Here is a 20,247-nt window from a genome sequence, read left to right as displayed (position 1 = left end):
AAGGAAGCAAACTGTCCATTTCCCTCTTAGTTCCAGGCCCCAAGTGGCTGCCAGGTGCACAGTAGTTGTCCCACGGTGGTGCCTCTCTCAAAGTTGACAGACTGTCCTCCTCCCACATGAATGTACATTAAAGATTTTTAGTGTTACACCCACAAGTAAAAGTGTAGTTGCCTCAATTTTCACTTCCCATTTATTGATGTCATGGCTTTAGGTACAAAGAAACAGAAGGAGAAGAAAATACAGTTAATACAGGAAGGATTTAATCTCTCTGGAGTCCAGAAATGTCTACGTTTCATTTCTTCCCTTTACTTCTCGATTCACATTTGAATGTTTTTATTATCAGTAAGTCTGCTGATGCAGTAAATATAAAGTCTATTAAGAAATATCTATGTACAAAATCTAGGAAGAATTTCTTCCCTGTTTTTTCTTGTTGGATGTAAACAATGTTCTAAGATATAAAAGTTATGCTTTTATGATGCCATTGTGCTGAACTTCAGCCTGGGCATCAAGTTTCTTACGGTGTGAAATGTATCAATCCTGTCTACTTTCAACAGGAGAATAAGAAGTATCTAGCATTTGTAGAGATGTGGATGGACCTAGAGACTTTCATACAGAGTGAAGTAAGTCAGAAAGAGAAAAACAAATATTGTATATTAATGCATATATGTAGAATCTAGAAAAATGGTATAGAGGATCTTATTTGCAAAGCAGAAGTAGAGACAGACATAGAGAACAAATGTATAGATACTAAGGGGGAAAGGGTGGGGTGGGAGGAACTGGGAGATTGGGATTGATATATATACACTACTGATACTATGTATAAAATAGGTAACTAATGAGAACCTACTGTATAGCACAGGGAACTCTACTCAATACACTGTAATGGCCTATATGGGAAAAGAATCTAAAAAAAGAGTGGATATATGTATATGTATAACTGGTTCACTTTGCTGTACAGTAGAAACTAACACAACATTGTAAAGCAACTATACTCCAATAAAAATTAATTATAACAATGATATATTGGAAAATAATGGTCCTTCATAAAACCAGCATTTAAATTCTTACCTAGTGCAGGGAAATTTGATTTACTACAATTTATGCACCTTGATTGCTGTAGGAAAATGTTTACAGAGGTTTTGCTGTATTAAAATTTCATCAAATTTCTTTGAATTTAACTGTAAAGAGAATGTAGTGAATGACGATCACTGACTGACTAATGTCAGAAGGTTCTATATTTGTAAACATATGACACATTGATAAGCCTGTGATGTCATTAATCTACTTGATTCATGTGTAAGTATTAACTTTCTATGTTTCTGATGATACATAAAGGAAATTATTATAATAGTAGGGAAGTTTTGTTGACATCAATCCTAATGCTCAAACAATAGTGAGCTCCCTGGGACAGGGAAAGCTGTTACTGAAACATCATAGATCAATATTAAATATGAAAACAATAAAGAAACACTACTTTGCTTTTTCTTTGTAATAAAAAAAAAGAGAAATATCTAGCAATTTTAGGAAGATGAGCAAAAAATCATTTACTATTTGCTATACATGCAAAGGGTATAAGTATAAATTTGAATAGTTACATAAGCTACTTTTTAACTTTGATTACTTTACTGATCAGTGATGCTCAGTTTGGAAATTTGAATTTCATAAAAACACATCCTAGACATACTATATATTTTATTTGCTACCTATTCTTTTAAATTTTAATAAAAATGGAAGGAAGGAAGGGAGGGAGGGAGGGAAGGAAAAGATAGTTTGGGCACTTCTTTTTTAAAAATCCTAACTCTATTTCTACTTATAACTCAATAGGATTTACAACATCCAAGAAGACTTTCGCCTTTTTCTGCAATAATGCTATACAGAAAGCAACAATAAATCTCATTGTCTTTTAATAACAAATATTGTATTGATTGACTGATTGATCTTCATGGGGGCAAATGGAGTGGATAGGCTTTATGAGCCATGGCTGGTTAGGTTCAGGTCTACTCCGTATTTCTTTGTGATCTGGGACCACAGGCCCTCACTCATCTACAGGAAGTCAGAGAGTGAGCAAAAACATGTGCTGTCTTCTAAGACCTATGCTGAGAACGGATATAGTTCTGCCCTTATTGTCTGGGCAAAACACAGTCATCAGGCAGCCCAACATCAAAGGGATGAGAGATAACATTCTGTCTCTTGTGGGAGGAAATACAAAGCCAAATGTCAAAGAGCACAGATGGATAATTCCAAAAGAGTGAAGGTATGAAAACTTGCGAACAAGCATCCAATTCACCACTGATTTTTAGGGATATCAGAAAGGCCATCATCATAGTGAGGTAAATCCAAGCTGAAGTTATTCAACAAATACCAATCGACAAACTTTTCTTAAACACCTGTCTGAGTTAAGGGTTTTGTAATGTGTAGATGTTAGAGTTAGGAAGAGGTATACACCTAAGTTTATTTTTGAAAGGCTTATTTTTGGTTGCTTTTGAAAGTTAATATTTAGCTCCTTCCTAGGATCATCTGAAAGGCTTATGGGCTCATCATTCAAACCAAATTCTTGGATTGAGCAGACAAGAACTAAGTTGTTTTCTGTATGTTGAAAGGAGTTTGTTGTTATTAATCAATATGCTTAAATGTTCCAGATAGATGAACACTTAATCTTTCAATCAAAAGAATTATCTTTTAGTTCTTTTTGTATGTGTAACATTTATAATGAAATACCCTATACATAGCAGTTGCTTAATAAATGTTTATTAGATACAACTATCTTCTTGCAGCAGATCAATACATATTAATTTATACTGCAATGTATATTATAGTATATTTGAATTTAAATAGATGACATTTTATCGTGCAAAAAAGCTTATGTATATTTTCTTTTCAAATTATTTTCAAGCACAAAGTTATATTTGTGGGTCGTTACATTGCATACTATATAACTAAATATTATATTTGTATATATATTTACTGTGAAGAAATAATATATATCGTATATACAATATGTATAAGTACTTGTGTTTTTATATATACATATATATTTTTTAGGTGAAGAAAATAAAACTTGGCTTGATTTCTAACACTGATTATTTCAATTGCAAAGTAATATAGAATGGTAATTAAAAGAGAAAAATATTTGTCTTTGTGTTTTCCTTTTTGAATACCATGACTAAAACTACTAAAGTTTATTAAATCATGTATTTTACTATTATCATCAGTGTTTTACAATTATGTGTAATTTTATGTATTTAAACCTTATATTATTTGCATATTTTTGGTTTGATGTCTAACTTAACAGGCTAAGAAAATTTACTGTCATGTAACTGTATTGTAATTGAAATACTCTCCTATGCATCAATAAAACTATTATTTAGCTTTTTTTTTTTAACATCTTCATTGGGGTATAATTGCTTTACAATCGTGTGTTAGTTTTTGCTTTATAACAAAGTGAATCAGTTATACTATTATTTAGTTTTTACCTTCACTACGCTCCACAACTGCAAAAGATTTCAGAGTAAATAAAACAGTGAAAATTGTCTCTTTTTTTTTTTTTTTGTACACAATGTTAATTTATTTACCACTAGGCAAACATGAATATCCCACAAAGAGCTTTATACGGCAAAACATTTAGCTACTTGTTAGGGTAAGATACTATAATCAAATTTAGAATGAAATATTTGTATATATCTTTTATGAAATGGTAATGTTCTACTAGCCAAGAAAACACACATGGCCAACCTAGATTTAAGAGTTTAATAACAGATCCACTTTTGATGAAAGGAGAAGAATTTAAAATTAATTTTGAAATCTACCCTAGTCGTTGTTGCATTCCTCATGTGTAAAATATCACTTCCATCCAAAGACTTCCAAAATTATCATCCAATTATGATATCAAAATCCCAGATTATGATTTACATTACACACATTATATATATGAAGTTCAGACGGAAAGGAGATGCTTCCAGTGCAGTCTTTCAAGTGTGCTACCTCTTAATTCCCAGTCCTATAAACTAAGAAACAAATGATCTTTTCACACTTGTAAATATCATGGTGAGACAGCTGGTGGATAACTGTAGTAAACCCTCATGTTTTAAGACATGAAGAATGAGAGGTACATGGAGTCACTGGTCCACAAACAATATGAAATTCCAGTGGCACCTGGTGCCAGGCCCACCTGCTGAAGCAGTAGTGTATGTCACTTCACCTAGTTCTAATCTGTGGGAAGCCATCCCTAGTTCATTGTTCTACACGTCTTTTGACTCTACCATGTGGGATCTTTACTCTGCCTCCTGAAACATCCCATTTTTTCCTTAAGAAATTGCCAACATTTGTAGTTTAATAGCTTTCTCAACAAACTTCCTGTTTGTAGAAAGTTGGCAATCCTGAGGGCCTTTTGAGATTTGATCAATTTCAATTCCTTTTGGTCAAAGCCACCATGTTTCCCTTAAAAACTTTTGTGAGGATATTACCTTTAAGTTTATAATCCATTTATAGCAAAAAAGAAAACAAAAAAAACTACAGTTCTTTTGGAGACCTCTCTCTACTTTGCATGTTTCAACTTTGTGTAATGCCTCTTATTGTAGCTGAGAGGGTGTATTAGGTATTGTATTAAATCTTTTGAAGATATTAATACAGATAGCCATAACTTTGATATTAACTATGGCATTAGTCCTTCTTTTACTTCAAGAATCTTTTACTGACTTGGAGACTAGGTGAATGAGAGTTTATTTTCCAGCCCAATAATTTATGCCTCTTCTGTAACCGTTTTAAATTTTTCTTGCAATCTTAACAGTTTCTTCCCTCTCTCCTAAAGTTCTTTATCATATGTAGTTAGGAACATCCAGCTGACACTTTCAATATTCTGCCTGGAGATCTCTTTGGAAAAATCCATGTTTATGAGGTAGATTTTCTATCTGCCAAGCTATTGCAGGTTACAGTTCTGCCAATTGTCTCATGATGACATAAATAAGTTGTCATTTTTTTCCACCCTTCAGTAATAGTTTCTGCACCATTTCTCCAGCCTTCTTCAACAGTGTGCTTGGCGATTTTTCATTTTCTGACTATCACCCAGTTCCAAAGCCAATGCCATATGCTTTAGGATTTACAAAGACAACACCCATTTCTAGATAACAATTTGCTCCATGTAGGTTTTCTCTTTGTAAAAAAAATCTCATAAGTTAGTTACAACAGCAACGTTATATCACAATTTATTTATGGAAAACAACCTGTGACTGCTCTGGCTCATCTGCTTTGTTGCTCTCTGCTGGGTTCGCTCATGCCTCCAAGGTGACAGAGTGAGCTGGAAGCTGCTGTCTGGTGTTTGGCAGACTTTGGTTTAACTGGGACAGCTTGTTATTTGTTCCACATGGTCTCTCAGTATCTAAAAGTCTAGTCTGGACTTATTAATGTGTTTGTCTTAGGGTTTGACAGAGCAGCAACTGAGTGAGCTCTCATGTCCAAACACTTGTCAAGCCTCTGTGTGATCGCAGTTGGAAAAGTTCTAACTGGCCTTTGAAAGTCATTGCATGCAAGTCATTCCATCGCCAACCTAGACTCAAAGAGTGGAGATGTAGGTTACATATTTTGATGGGAGGGGAAGAATTCATGATAAGTGATAATTTTTAACTCTGCCAATGCATACTTCTGCTACTCTTTTGTTTTTCTGCCCTCAGGAGGAGAAAAGCTTCTCCCAGATATTGGCTGGCCTGACGGGGCAGTGGCAGTGCGCCATTTCCCCAGCTCACCCTAAAAGGGATTGTGTGCTTCCATTTGACTTCTTGCACTTCCTCTATCACGAAGAAAAGCTTTCTTCTGGTAGTTTCTGCCCCCTTAGCTTGGACTCCACAATTTAAAATATGGGAGTGCTAACTACAAATGGGCACCTGCCATCAGCCTCCATAAGGATTAGCTCATGAGCAGCTGCAGCTGCTGACCTTCAACACCCCATGCAAGGAGTTCAGGGTGGAGACCAGGAACGAGGCCCTCTGTGCTCTGGGACAAACTGGAAGAACAGGTCTTTAGACAGATATTTTCAGAAGAAGATTTTTATGAGCCCAACTCTTGCATTTCCTCGTATCTATAAAAGCACTAAAATCATTAATGGTGACATCTGCTCCTCGTGACTGGCAGCAAGTCTCTGCCAACATGTGTGCTTGAGTGCACGTCCCATCCTCACTGACATCATATATAACACTGACCTTTGCCGCTACCTCTTTGGAGCAGTTCCTCAGAGCCATATGAAATGCTGTCTCCCAGGCTATAGTTCTCATTTTGCCCCAAATAAATCTTAACTCACGACTCTCATATTGTGCTCTTTTTTTTAGCTGACAAGAGTTATGCTTTATCCAAATGCAGTGGGAATCAGTTCAGCTACTTCTGCAACTATCTGAAGTAGACATACCCATTGTACCTCAGCCAACCACAACACATGTGTTGGCTGAGGTCCAGTGGGTATATCTCACATATGTATGAGTAAAAATAAATGTAATGTTATTCTATGCCACTGAGTTTGGAGTGTCTTCTAATGAAACAATAGATGACTAATACATGCACTTTCACTTTGATGACCAGGAAGATACACTGAAGCTTTGACCTGTACTAGTGGATTTATTTCCTTAGATAAGCTGAGAATGTTCATGATGCTTACCTAATTATTTATCTATATGAAACAATACATTTTCTTTTTCATTGATAAGAACTATGTGTTATGTTATTGACAAATGCAGTCAATCTGTTTTCATTGCCATGACTCCGCATATTCATCATGGAACCTGTGGCCAAATCAGTTTTTTTTTTTCTTTTACTGATGAGAGGAATATCACCAATGAATTCTAAAAATATTAGCTTAATATATCTACACTCAGACACCTGTTAATGAAGGCAAGGTCACTTCTAAATAACAAATGGGCAAATTTGGGCCTAATTTTAAAAAGCTTTTATTTCTTATGCAATGTGTGCTTGATGCTTTCGCCTAAATAGTTGCTTCAGTCTTCCAGTTTGGGTATCTGTTAACACTAGTTTATAGCAATCTTTGAAATCAGGACTTTTTTTGACACAATGAAAGTTTTGTTGAGAAAAATTTAATGGAGACTATAGAATGAATAATGATGGCTTCAAGAATTACCTTCAGGGCTTCCCTGGTGGCACAGTGGTTGAGAATCTGCCTGCTAATGCAGGGGACACGGGTTCGAGCCCTGGTCTGGGAGGATCCCACATGCCACGGAGCAACTAGGCCCGTGAGCCACAACTACTGAGCCTGCGCGTCTGGAGCCTGTGCTCCGCAACAAGAGAGGCCACGATAGTGAGAGGCCCGCGCACCGCGATGAAGAGTGGCCCCCGCTTGCCACAACTAGAGAAAGCCCTCGCACAGAAACGAAGACCCAACACAGCAAAAATAAATGAATAAAATTAATAAAAGGCAGAATAGGTGATAGTGTGCCCCGAGCACACTATTAAAAAAAAAAAAAAAAAGAATTACCTTCAGCACATGCTAAACAACCCTCCCCCCCCACACACATACCCCATGCACTCACACACCAAGACATTCTCACTGGGACAATGTTTAACCCCCAGGAATTAGAAAACGGATAAGCATCTACAACAGTTCTTATATTATTAGCTTTACAATCTGCTGATTCATGTCTACAGTACATGATTTTTCAATTGCATTTTCCTATATCAAGACACAAAAAAACTGATTACTTCCTTGATTCAGTTGTTATATTTATTCAGAGCTCTCTATCTTTATATCTACATTTTCTCCAGATATGATCATTAAAACTTAGAGAATCTATTATTTGAAATAATTACCTCCCTATTTCCTACTGTAAGGGCTGGTATGATATTGAAGGCCCAGGGGTGAAAACTTTTTCCACTTTAAATGAACTCCACTAACACATCCTACAAAAGCTGTTATACAAATTATACTAGACCATATTTTTTGCGTTTGGAGTGATGAGACAGAGTCTATAGAAGTCGATGGCGTCGGAACAGAAATGATTCTTTGGGGGTTTGAACATTGCTTGAGGAATTCCCCACCCGCTCAGAATCAGGTTCTTCAGCTGCTATTTACAGCAAAGCTTATGGATTATCTGGCTATCTCAGCCAAATGGATGGCGACCTTTTAAATATTTCATGGACGTATCACGTTTATGAGAATCCTGAAAAATTATCCTAGCTTCTGTCATTTGCTTTGGTAGGAAATCCAGAGATTGATAGGGCACTGGGTACATTTTATTTTCTTTGGGTGTTTTATTTCTATTCCTTATTTTATTCTGTAGGTCTTACTCAAGCATTTATTTATGAAACAGGGGAGGTAGGAGGCAAGGCTAAGAAGGGCAAGTTTCTGAAGTTTTCTAGGCAGTCCAGCATCTCTGCTGCATCTTGTTATTCTTGCCTTCGTGTAACTGCAGGTGCAGGTTCCCTTTGATACAGTAATTGGATTCGGGAAACTCTCAGGCATGAACATATAATTATTGCTCCTGTTTTCTTTTTGCTCCTCGGACCCACAAAAAGACATCTGGCTCAACTGTACCATTAGGAATAAAAGAAAAAAACAGAGAACAATTGATTCAAATTGTAGTTTTTAAATTCCTTATGAATCTTCTTTTCAACCAAGAAGAAACAAAGGAATCTGCTCTTGACAGCCGTTAAGAAACATAACAGGAGACCTAAAATAGAGAATGTACCAATTCAAAACAACATTTTAATTTTCGAAGTAAAACCATTACACACTTTCATAAGAAATAAAATGGCACTTTAGTTTGTGTGATCAACATGGAATAGAGGGAAATATCTAAAAATGAAATGAAATATTGAAGAATAATCATAGAGCTGGCAATGCTTTTCTGCTTTCTTCTCCAAAATTGTTGTTAGAACTGTTATATCAGCATTTTCAATTTTAAAAAGAAAAATGCATTCTTAAAACGCCACTACTTTGAGGTTTGTTGAGCTGTTCATTCTGTCTTCATGTCAGTGGTAAAACACAGCTAACTGAGGAGGCAGGTGATATTTTCTGATGTTTTCACATGTTCCATTTTTATTATTAAAATGGCACTTTTTAATGTGATAACTAACGGTTAATATAAGCAGATGGAAAATCATGTTTGTTTTTCAACTGGTTACTAAGAAGGATTTTTTTTTCCTTTTTTTTTAAACATCTTTATTGGAGTATAATTGCTTTACAATGCTGTTAGTTTCTGCTTTATAACAAAGTGAGTCAGTTATACATATACATATGTTCCCATACCAGGAAGGATTTTAATCGCAGATCTAGCATCCAGCAATTAGATATTGAATATCATTTCCATGCTTTAAAAATGTGCATCAACCTGTGTTTACATGACTGGATGTCACGCGGCAGGTTACACACACAGCTTATTGCTTGCTACTGACAGGATTTCAATGATCTATTTGTTTTGAAGTTTTTTAAACATCGCAATGCCTTCCCCACTTTACTCCACTCTTATTATATAACATACCCATTTAAACAATGTCATTTTGGACTTTTAGAGACTATTTTAGAATATTAGGACAAAAGTAATAAGATAATGAAGGAATGAGAAGCAGTATTTTGATATCCTACACTCTGTAACTCATTTTTCCATCTAACCTCAGGTAGAATATAATGGTTATTTCTGGAGGACTGTCAAGGGTTAAGAAGCAAATTACAAATGATAACTTGATTATAAAGTTTTTTAGAGCAAGAACATTATTGCTATAAAGTCTTAGTGAAAAATTTAGTTTTACTTATAATTTTATAAAGAAAAAAATACACACACACAAACCCAAACGACTTTATTCCTACATTTGAATGGAACTATTTATCAAGGCGAGAATTCAGTAGGCTTCTGCCATTGTGGTAAGATGAATGATGAATCAGATGCAAGGCAGGATTCCTTAATAATTTATTGGGTCAGAAGTTATGGTTTTGCTCAATTGAAAATTATTAGATGGGTTTGCCTCAGGCGAAAAGCATAGCGTATGCAAAAGGAAAATACATTAAGCAAACATTCCATGAGTTTAAGCATTTCAAACAGTGTACTGGATAAAGGCCCTGATGCAGTTGTCATTAATTCAGGGGACAATTTTACCTCCACACAACATAATCACAAGATGGGAATTGTCAGCACAGTTCTGTAAATGAGATGTTCATAATGAATAGTCAGTATAAGTCATTACTTTATCCAATGTTCTTCCTCGTGAATGAGGATAAGGAACAGTGCAGAAGTCAAAGCTTGCCTTTTTTTTTTTTTTTGCCGTACGCGGGCCTCTCACTGTTATGGCCTCTCCCGCTGCGGAGCACAGGCTCCGGACGCGCAGGCTCAGCGGCCATGGCTCACGGGCCCAGCCGCTCCGCGGCACGTGGGATCTTCCCGGACCGGGGCACGAACCCGCGTCCCCTGCATCGGCAGGCGGACTCTCAACCACTGCGCCACCAGGGAAGCCCTGGACTGTAGTATTTGATTCTGAGAACCATGATAATGTGGATTGCATTTTAGAGAAAAGTTAAATAAAAATGTTAGGTAAACTTTTAAAGTAGTCACTAGTACTAAGGGACAAAATATATAGTCCCGACTTACAATGTTTTGATATATAGTTTTTTGACTTTATGATTGTGTGAAAGTGATGCGCACTCAGTAGTGGCCATGCTTTGAATTTTGAGTTTTGCTCCCTTCCTGGGCTACAATCCTCTCGGTGAGTGCTATGCCCAGCCTGTCACGTGACCACGAAGGTAAACAACTGATACACTGACAGCCATGCTGTACCCAGACAACCATTCTGTTTTTCACTTTCAGTACAATACTCAGTAAACTACATGAGATATCCAACATTTTATTATAAAATATGTTTTGTGTTGTTAGTTTTGCCCAACTGTAGGCTCATGTAGTAAGTTAAGTAAGTAAGGTGTTCTGAGCACATTTAAGGTAGGCTAGGCTAAGCTACGATGGTCGGTAGGTTAGGTGTATAGTCATCCCTGAGTATCCAAGAGAGATTGGTTCCAGAGCCACCCTGGATACCAAAATCCACAGATGCTCAAGTCCCTTATATAAGATGGCATAGTATTTGCATATAACCTATGCTCATCCTTCAGTGTATTTTAAATCATCTCTAGGTTACTTCTAACACCTAATACAATGTAAATACTGTGTAATTAGTAGTAAAATACAAATGTAAATTATGTAAATAGTTGCCAAAATCATGCTGGAAATTCGAGTTTTGCTTTTTAAAACTTCCTGGAATTGTTTTCTGAAATATTTTTGATTCACTGTTGGTTGAATCTGCAGATGTATACCCATGGATACAGAGGGCCAGTGTATTAAGTTCGTTTTCAATTTACGATATTTTCAATTTATGATGGATTTAACAGTACGTATCTGGGGAGTTAATGAAGAAATTCAAGAAGGAAAAACCTAAGAACAGTAAAGATGCAAAGTTGTCCTTAGAAAGTTGACTTGGGGAAACAGTCTGTTCTCCAGAAGTTTCTTATTTTAAAGTTACCTGTATCTGTGGATACGGGAAAGGAAAAAACAATAAAATTGCAGACTCAGAGTTGACATTTTTCTCAGAAAGTAAACATAGGAAAAGCAGGGCAGATTTTAAATTAACATTTAATGTAATATAGGTAATCAGTAGTAGATACAGCCAATATGGATGTGGGGAAAAATACACTAAAGGACCAGATACATGCAGGTCATCACTCTTTTTTTTTTTTTTTTGACGTAAAAATTTTTAATCCAAGAAACAATATTGTGGAAAATGCCTTAGAGAGTCTTAATTAGAGACAATAGCGAATGGAGCACAGTGGCTAACATAGGGAAGAGCAGAGTATAAAAAAATAACCGAAATATTCCCAGGAACTAATTTTATTCTTAAGCTGTTGTAGCTCTAAAGCCTTTTCAGTGTCTAGAACATAGTTGCTGTGAATCGCTGAATGAATGAGTAAATATCCACTGACAGACGTGGGGAAAGTGCCTGGCAAGCCAGTGGCATATGCATGTAAGAGAGTGTGGAAAGGAGTTAGGCAACGTGAGCTGGGTGATTAACTGCAACAGTTTGTAACTCAGGAACAAGAACAACAAAAAAAGCAGAGAAAATCGAGCATTATTGTAGAGTTAGGATATTCTAGTTGGCTAGGGTTTCACAGAAAATACTATGCAAGAGAAATTTAATTAAATATTTCTTTATAGGATGACATAATAAAAACGTTTGCTGCAAATCTGTCAAATCAGAGGTATTAGAAAAGCTTGGAAAATGTTTTTTAAAATAAATCTTCTGCAGAAAATGAACAAAACCAGAAGCTGCTCTGTTGAAGTGGAGGTGTGGGTTCCAGAGCCCTGGTGGGGTTCCTGTTCCTTTCTCACAAGTAGTGGCGATTAATCAGACTCTCACTTAGAATGTTCTAGAACCCTCTTGATCACAGCTGGCATCTTTGCAATCTCATATGAACAAATTTAATCCTCCATCAAGAGTCCCCTTAACCTCTTACCAAACAACAAAAGCCACAGATGTTGAAAGTATGTTTGAAATGCTGAGCTCTTTAGAACTCTCTATATCTATAGACAGAGCAGACATTGTGCACCAGTTTACCTGTATTCGTTTCATGGCCAACATATAGACCTAAGAACCAAGTGTGAATCACAATCAGCAAGATGAGTAAGTCATCATAAACAAGAGAACACTGTCCCCAGTCTAAAGGGTTTAACATCTGTGCGTGTTTTGTATAAATTAGGCATTTCATAGAAACTTGGAGTTCAGTGAAACAATTCTCTGCTATGTAAGAACCCAGACAGGGTGAATTCTAGGTTAGGTTTTTATATTTTCATGACTGATGCAAAGTGAACTACATATATAGATTATAGAAACATTTCTTCCAGTTCTGAGACCATAATTCAGAGACTTAATAGCCTATTGCTATATATTACAATTATACATATAGCATTAATATAATATTAGCTAAAAGGCTTGCCATGTAGCCATGAAGTTAAGGGAAATTTTTCATCTGTATTTTAATTTTAGCTTTAAACAAACAACTCTGGGAATATTGTTCAATCTATATTAACTAAGACTAATAACCAAGGCCTTCCTTTAAACAAATACTAACGCATGCAGCAGAATTAAATCCAACGACTTTGATTTTTTTCCCTGGAGCTATTGTGAAATTATTTGATCCATCTTTCTTAACATTTTGAATCTGGTCCGTTAAGACTTTGAAAAGGCAGAGAAATGCTGCATTAAGATTAAAGCTTATATATCGAGAAGCAGCTAGCTAAACTTTGAGACGTTAATGCCTAGATGTAATATTTTTATTGTACATGAAGGGAAATAAGCTTCTGTTGTTTCTGACCTTCAGAAGTTGTGCTTTATGTGTAGTTAAAATTAATAAACTCCCATTTGCTGATCAACAAGCGAGGCTGTTTGTGGGAGTCAGTAGAAATAATTATGTGTATACATGAAATTGTAGGAAGGTCTAAACTTTGTACCCTACAGCTAGCTATTCAGCTCTATCCATTACTATTCTACCTTATTCAAATACAGTCAATTATTTATGCACTTTTATCCATCTAAACTAATTAATTTCTGCCCTGTTTTTTTAGCTTACAAATTTGCTTGACCAGTAGAAAAAAAATCTGTTGCTTTAGGTACTGGTGAATTATATTCTTTATTAAAATAAAATTATTTGATGCAGATATTTCTCTCACTCTTCTCAGGTTGTGTCATATTTTAATGATTATCCTTACATACTTTAACATATCATGTCTACGGTCCTTCCAGAGGTGTCATTTTCAGTCTAGACTTTTAGGATATGATGATGCTTGATTGCATTTACTTATAATGAGCATCTAGAAATAGATTTCCACTTCAGTCTTGTAGACCTTGCCAACCAATTAGAAATGAAAAGCCAGAAACCCTGTTACAATTAGTGAACTTACACTTTAGCTAAGCCATTCCTACACACCTTTTATATAATTATCATTATTTTTAGTCTGTCCTTTTCATTCCTTAAGGTGGGGTATCTCAATTTACAATGTAGAAAGTTCAGTGTTTTTTTAAACAATACTGAAAACCATCAAAAATTAACTTAACAGTTTAATAAACAAATACACTCTACTATGTCATTCCATTTGAAAATATTTCTTTCCTAAGCAATTCTTCATTTATTATTATAGTTTGAGGATAATATACTGGTAAGATAATGTTTCAAATGTAAGCATAATTTAACTCATATTTTTAGAAGTTTTAATTGGTTTTGACACTTCTCTGAAGATTCACAGAGATTTCTTAGATATTAAATATCATGTAAATATTAAGTAATGATTATGGTTAATGTGGTATTTTCTAAATGAGGAATATCAAGGTATCTAAGTAATTGATAGTCACTCTGGAAACATGGGCAAAAGCTAAAGGACAGGATACACAATATCATTTTAGCCCTATACATAATTAAAAAAGAATAAAACTGAATATAAAATGTTTCACTCCACCACTCTATCATAGAAGGAATTTGTACTTAGGTTTTTAATGTTTGTTTTAAGAATCAAACGTCTAAAAAAAAAAAAATCAAACGTCTATTACAATCAGTAATGAGTTTTTATGAGAATGAACAGACACATTTTTTTCATAGGTCTATGTTTAGCTATGAACTTATTTGAGACCCAACAATCCCAAGACTAGGTTCTTCATATCTTATGAAGGATAAACTGCTGTCTTGGCATCCTTCAAACTATAGTTCAAGCTGGAGTGGCCTGCCATTTCTTTCTCCTCTTACAATTAATTCATCCCCAAAATAAAGCTAGAGTCATCACAATGATTTGTCACAATCTATATGGAAAGGGATATAAGAAAGTGGCCTCTGGGATCACATTGCTAAAATTTGAATCCTGGATTTGTGACCTCAGGCATTTAGCCTCTATGATCTGTTTCTTCACGTTAGAAATGGGAAAACAGATACTATACCTATTTTATAGTGTTGCTGTGAGTTCTAAATGAGTTACAATGGGAAAACTCTTAGAACTCTATTTCACACATAAATATGACCTCTTTTTAATATCATCCAAACTCAGTAATAATATATTTACATAGAATTTCACATTTAAACTATTCCAGAGGCTCTGGTCAGAAGTTAATATGAAAATTATATACCAGTCCCTTGTAGATTTTATATACAATCCACACACTCTACATTCCACAGTAATAAACACTGTTCCATCTATTTTTTAAAAGATCTTCTGACAAGTGTTTTGCAGAAAATATTGTAGATTGGGAATAAAATTTTCTTGAATCCTACAAGTCCCTTCAATGTTGATAACATCCTTGTTTCTAGTCAAATAATTCCAAAGAGATCCACATTTAACTTACTTTCTTCTCACACAATTGTGCTATATTGTCTTATTATATATTTATATATGGTCACTGATTGCAAGTCGACACCAAAAATACCAAATAATCTTACTCTATATATTTTTACGGAATTTTTGTTTCCTTCATCAGAAGAGACTGTTTTATTTCTCCCTAAACTTTCCATGCTGCCTACAGATTCTCAGCTGATGACCTTCCCTTATGCTTCACTTAGAAAATACAGGCAATTAGTGAGGAACTAATTCATCTTTCCACTGCCAAACAGACACATCTGCAAACACTTCTGCCCAGACACTTTGACTTTTATGTAGTTCCAATTAAAAGACTTCTGTTCTACATTTCTTCCATTTTCTGGTATTATGGATCCCAAATTCTATCAACTTTTCATAGAAGCCGCTCCAGAAATTATACTCTTAACTCTGCATTATTGATTTCACACTCACAACTAATTCTTCAGGGAAGTGAAATGTTATGATCCCTCTAAAAATTCTCGTTCTACAAGAGGATTATGTTGTTTTGACACACTCATGTATTACGATATGCCATGTTACTTTCTTTGGCAAGTGGTATGACAGTGAGAATGATACATGCTGCCTCTTAGCAACAGCTTAAGAGCTATCATATGGTTTGCTTATTGTTGTTTTCCTTCATTATAAGGGGAATGATGACCCAGAAAGGGGATGCTATTTCATCCAGGCTACATACAACCAGGACCATGTATCAAGTATTCAAATTAACACCAATGAGGCAAATTATATATATATATATATGAGCTTGAATCTGGAGCCCATGTTCTTAACTTCTGTTCTGAAATATATTCACCATTTTCCTAAAGGATAGAAACTCAAAAGTCACATTAACTTAACATATTCAAAAGTAATATCTAGAGATCACTTCAAAAATTGCTTTTCAGATTGAAAACTAATAATCTCAATCCTCCTAGTTCTTTTGTAATACTAACCAGACTATCTACTTACTGACCTTCTATCATTGAAATCACATTATGAAGATGAGCCTATGCTTCTACTGTCCATAATGTCTTTATAGCTCAATATTGAAAGATAAAAATTCTATATAATTGCTTGAAAATATTCTCTAAACTTGGATGAAATATGATAGTTTTCAAACCCTGATACTTTCAAGAGATCGGTTAATAAAAACATGAATCCTTTATTCATTCACTCATTCATTCATGCGTTCAACACTTATTAACCTTCTACCGAGTGATATATGGCCCTGAGACATATGATAGGAATAAGGATACACAGAAGACACAGTTCTTGCCATTAATTGGCTTTCAGTTACAGGGAGATAAACAGAACTGAAAATAAATTAGTACAATAAAGTATTACAGGTATTCTTATAGATTCATACACAGGATGGGACATTAAAGAGTGCATCATCAACTCTCCTAGGAGGAAACAGGACATATAAACAGAGTGCTGTTTTTAAAACTGACAGACCAGAAAGGTGGAGTGGTCCAAGAACCAAGGAAAAGTGGTACCATAAGCAAAGACAGGAAATAAATATGAAGCATCCCAGAATGTTCTGGGAATCACAAGCATTTCAAATTATCTAGAGTTTAAATGGCTGTGAGAGGAGTGGTGAGCAGGGGAAACCTTAATTAGAACTTGTGGCATAGATTCCTCTCCATTCTAGGAGATAAATAGATCAAAATTGCACAATAAGTGTATAATTTTAATTGTCTGTATCTGAGACAAATATATTAATTATACCATGAATCCATGTAAAATAAGCTACTGTCTTCAGAAGCAGCTTTCATGGAATCATCTCAATGCCTACAAGACAAGTGACTTTATGGTGTTAATACTGTAAACTTAAGTCAGTAAGATGAGGGTAAAAGTTTTAATTGCACTCTAAAATTGATTTAATCATAATACTAGGAAAAAATAACACATGACACTTGTGAAGTTCAGCATAGGAGAACAGCATAGGAATAAAGCTATAGCAAAAGAGATTTGGGACATGCTAGGAAGGCCATTTGACACCATATTAAAAAATATCTCCACTCACCCTTGAATAACTTTTTAATTGACTATTAGCCTATTAATTAGGCTGAAGAGTAAAACAATAGACTCAGATCATTACTGTGAAGATAAAACAAAATGAGTTTTTGAAGTTATGCAAAATATTAGGATAAACTATTTTGCCCAGAGTAGGATTCATTTGTTTTCTTTTGTTATTTGCTTTTATTTTTAAAGTACTTACTATGTAAAATTTAAAACAAATACAAAAGAATATTATAGTAAAGCCCCTTTTATTCATCAACCAGCTTCAATTTCTTTTTTTTTTTAACATCTTTATTGGAGTATAATTGCTTTACAATGGTGTACTAGTTTCTGCTGTATAACACAGTGAATCAGCATATGTCCTCCCTCTTGCATCTCCCTCCCACCCGCCCCATACCGTCCCTCAAGGTGGACACAAAGCACCGAGCTGATCTCTCTGTGCTATGCGCCTACTTCCCACTAACTATTTTACATTTGGTAGTGTATACACGTCCATGCTACTCTCTCACTTCGTTCCAGCTTACACTTCCCCCTCCCAATGTCCTCAATTCCATTCTCTATGTCTGCATCTTTCTTCCTGTCCTGCCCCTAGGTTCTTGAGAACTTTATTTACTTTTTTTTAGATTCCATATATATGTGTTAGTATATGGTATTTGTTTTTCTCTTTCTGACTTACTTCACTCTATATGACACTATCTATGTCCATCCACCTCACTACAAATAACTCAATTTCATTTCTTTTTATGGCTGAGTAATATTCAATTGTATATATGTGCCACATCTTCGTTACACATTCATCTGTCAATGGACACTTAGGTTGCTTCCATGTCCTGGCTATTGTAAATAGACCTGCCATGAACATTGTGGTACATGACTCTTTTTGAATTATGGTTTTCTCACGGTATAAGCCCAGTAGTGGGATTGCTGTGTCATATGGTAGATCTATTTTTAGTTTTTTAAGGAACCTCCATACTGTTCTCCATAGTGGCTGTATCAATTCACATTCCCACCAACAGTGCAAGAGGGTTCCCTTTTCTCCACACCCTCTCCAGCATTTACTGTTTGTAGATTTTTTGATGATGCGTATTCTGACCAGTGTAAGGTGATACCGCATTATAGTTTTCATTTGCATTTCTCTAATGATTAGTGATGTTGAGCATCCTCTCATGTGTTTGTTGGCAATCTGTATATCTTCTTTGGAGAAATGTCTATTTAGGTCATCTGCCCATTTTTGGATTAGGTTTTTTGTTCTTTTGACATTAAGCTGCATGAGCTGCTTGTATATTTTGGAGGTTAACCCTTTGTCACTTGCTTCATTTGCAAATATTTTCTCCCATTCTGAGGGCTGTCTTTTCATCTTGTTTATGGTTTCTTTGCTGTGCAAAAGCTTTTAAGTTTCATTAGGTCCCATTTGCACATTTTTGTTTTTATTTCCATTTCTCTAGGAGGTGGGTCAAAAAGGATCTTGCTGTGATTTATGTCATAGAGTGTTCTGCCTATGTTTTCCTCTAAGAGTTTGATACTGTCTGGCCTTACGTTTAAGTCTTTAATCCACTTTGAGTTTATTTTTGTGTATGGTGCTAGGGAGTGATCTAATTTCATTCTTTTACATGTAGCTGTCCAGTTTTCCCAGCACCACTTATTGAAGAGGGTGTCTTTTCTCCATTGTATATTCTTGCCTCCTTTATCAAAGATGAGGTTACTATATGTGAATGGGTTTATCTCCGGGTTCCCTATCCTGTTCCATTGATCTATATTTCTGTGTTTGTGCCAGTAGCATACTGTCTTGATTACTGTAGCATTGTAGTATAGTCTGAAGTCAGGGAACCTTATTCTTCCAGCTCTGTTTTTCTTTCTCAAGATTGCTTTGGCTATTCGGAGTCTTTTGTGTTTCCATACAAATTGTGAAATACTTTGTTCTAGTTCTGTGAAAAATACTATTGATAGGTTGATAGGGATTGCAATCTGTAGATTGCTTTGGGTAGTATAGTAATTCTCACAATGTTTATTCTTCCAATCTGGGAACATGTTATATCTCTCCATCTGTATGTATCATCTTTAATTTCTTTCATCAGTGTCTTACAGTTTTCTGCATACAGGTCTTTTGTCTCTTTTGGTAGGTTTATTCCTTGGTATGTTATTCTCTTTGTTGCAATGGTAAAAGGGAGTGTTTCCTTAATTTCTCTTTCAGAGTTTTCATCATTTGTGTATAGGAATGCAAGAGATTTCTGTACATTAATTTTGTATCCTGCTACTTTACCAAACTCATTGATTAGCTCTAGTAGTTTTCTGGTAGCATCTTTAGGATTCTCTATGTATAGGATCATGTAATCTGCAAACAGTGACAGCTTTACTTCTTCTTTTCTGATTTGGATTACTTTTATTTCCTTTTCTTCTCTGATTGCTGTGGCTAAAACTTCCAAAACTATGTTGAATAATAATGCTGAGAGTGGGCAACCTTGTCTGTTCCTGATCTTAGTGGAAATGGTTTCAGGTGTTTACCATTGAGAACGATGTTGGCTGTGGGTTTGTCATATATGGCCTTTAATATGTTCAGGTACATTTCCTCTATGCCTACTTTCTGGAGAGCTTTTATCATAAATGGGTGTTGAATTTTGTCAACAGCTTTTTCTGCATCTGTTGAGAAGGACATATGGTTTTTCTCCTTGAGTTTGTTAATATGGTTTATCACATAGATTGATTTGTGTATACTGAAGAATCCTTGCATTCCTGGGATAAACCTCACTTGATTGTGGTGTATGATCCTTTTAACGTGCTGTTGGATTCTGTTTGCTAGTATTTTGTTGAGGATTTTTGCATCTATGTTCATCAGTGATATTGGCCTGTAGTTTTCTTCTTTTGTGAC

This window comes from Globicephala melas, chromosome 13, assembly GCF_963455315.2.
Source record: "Globicephala melas chromosome 13, mGloMel1.2, whole genome shotgun sequence".
In the NCBI taxonomy this organism is placed as follows: Eukaryota; Metazoa; Chordata; class Mammalia; order Artiodactyla; family Delphinidae; genus Globicephala; species Globicephala melas.
This window is presented reverse-complemented; position numbering follows the sequence as displayed.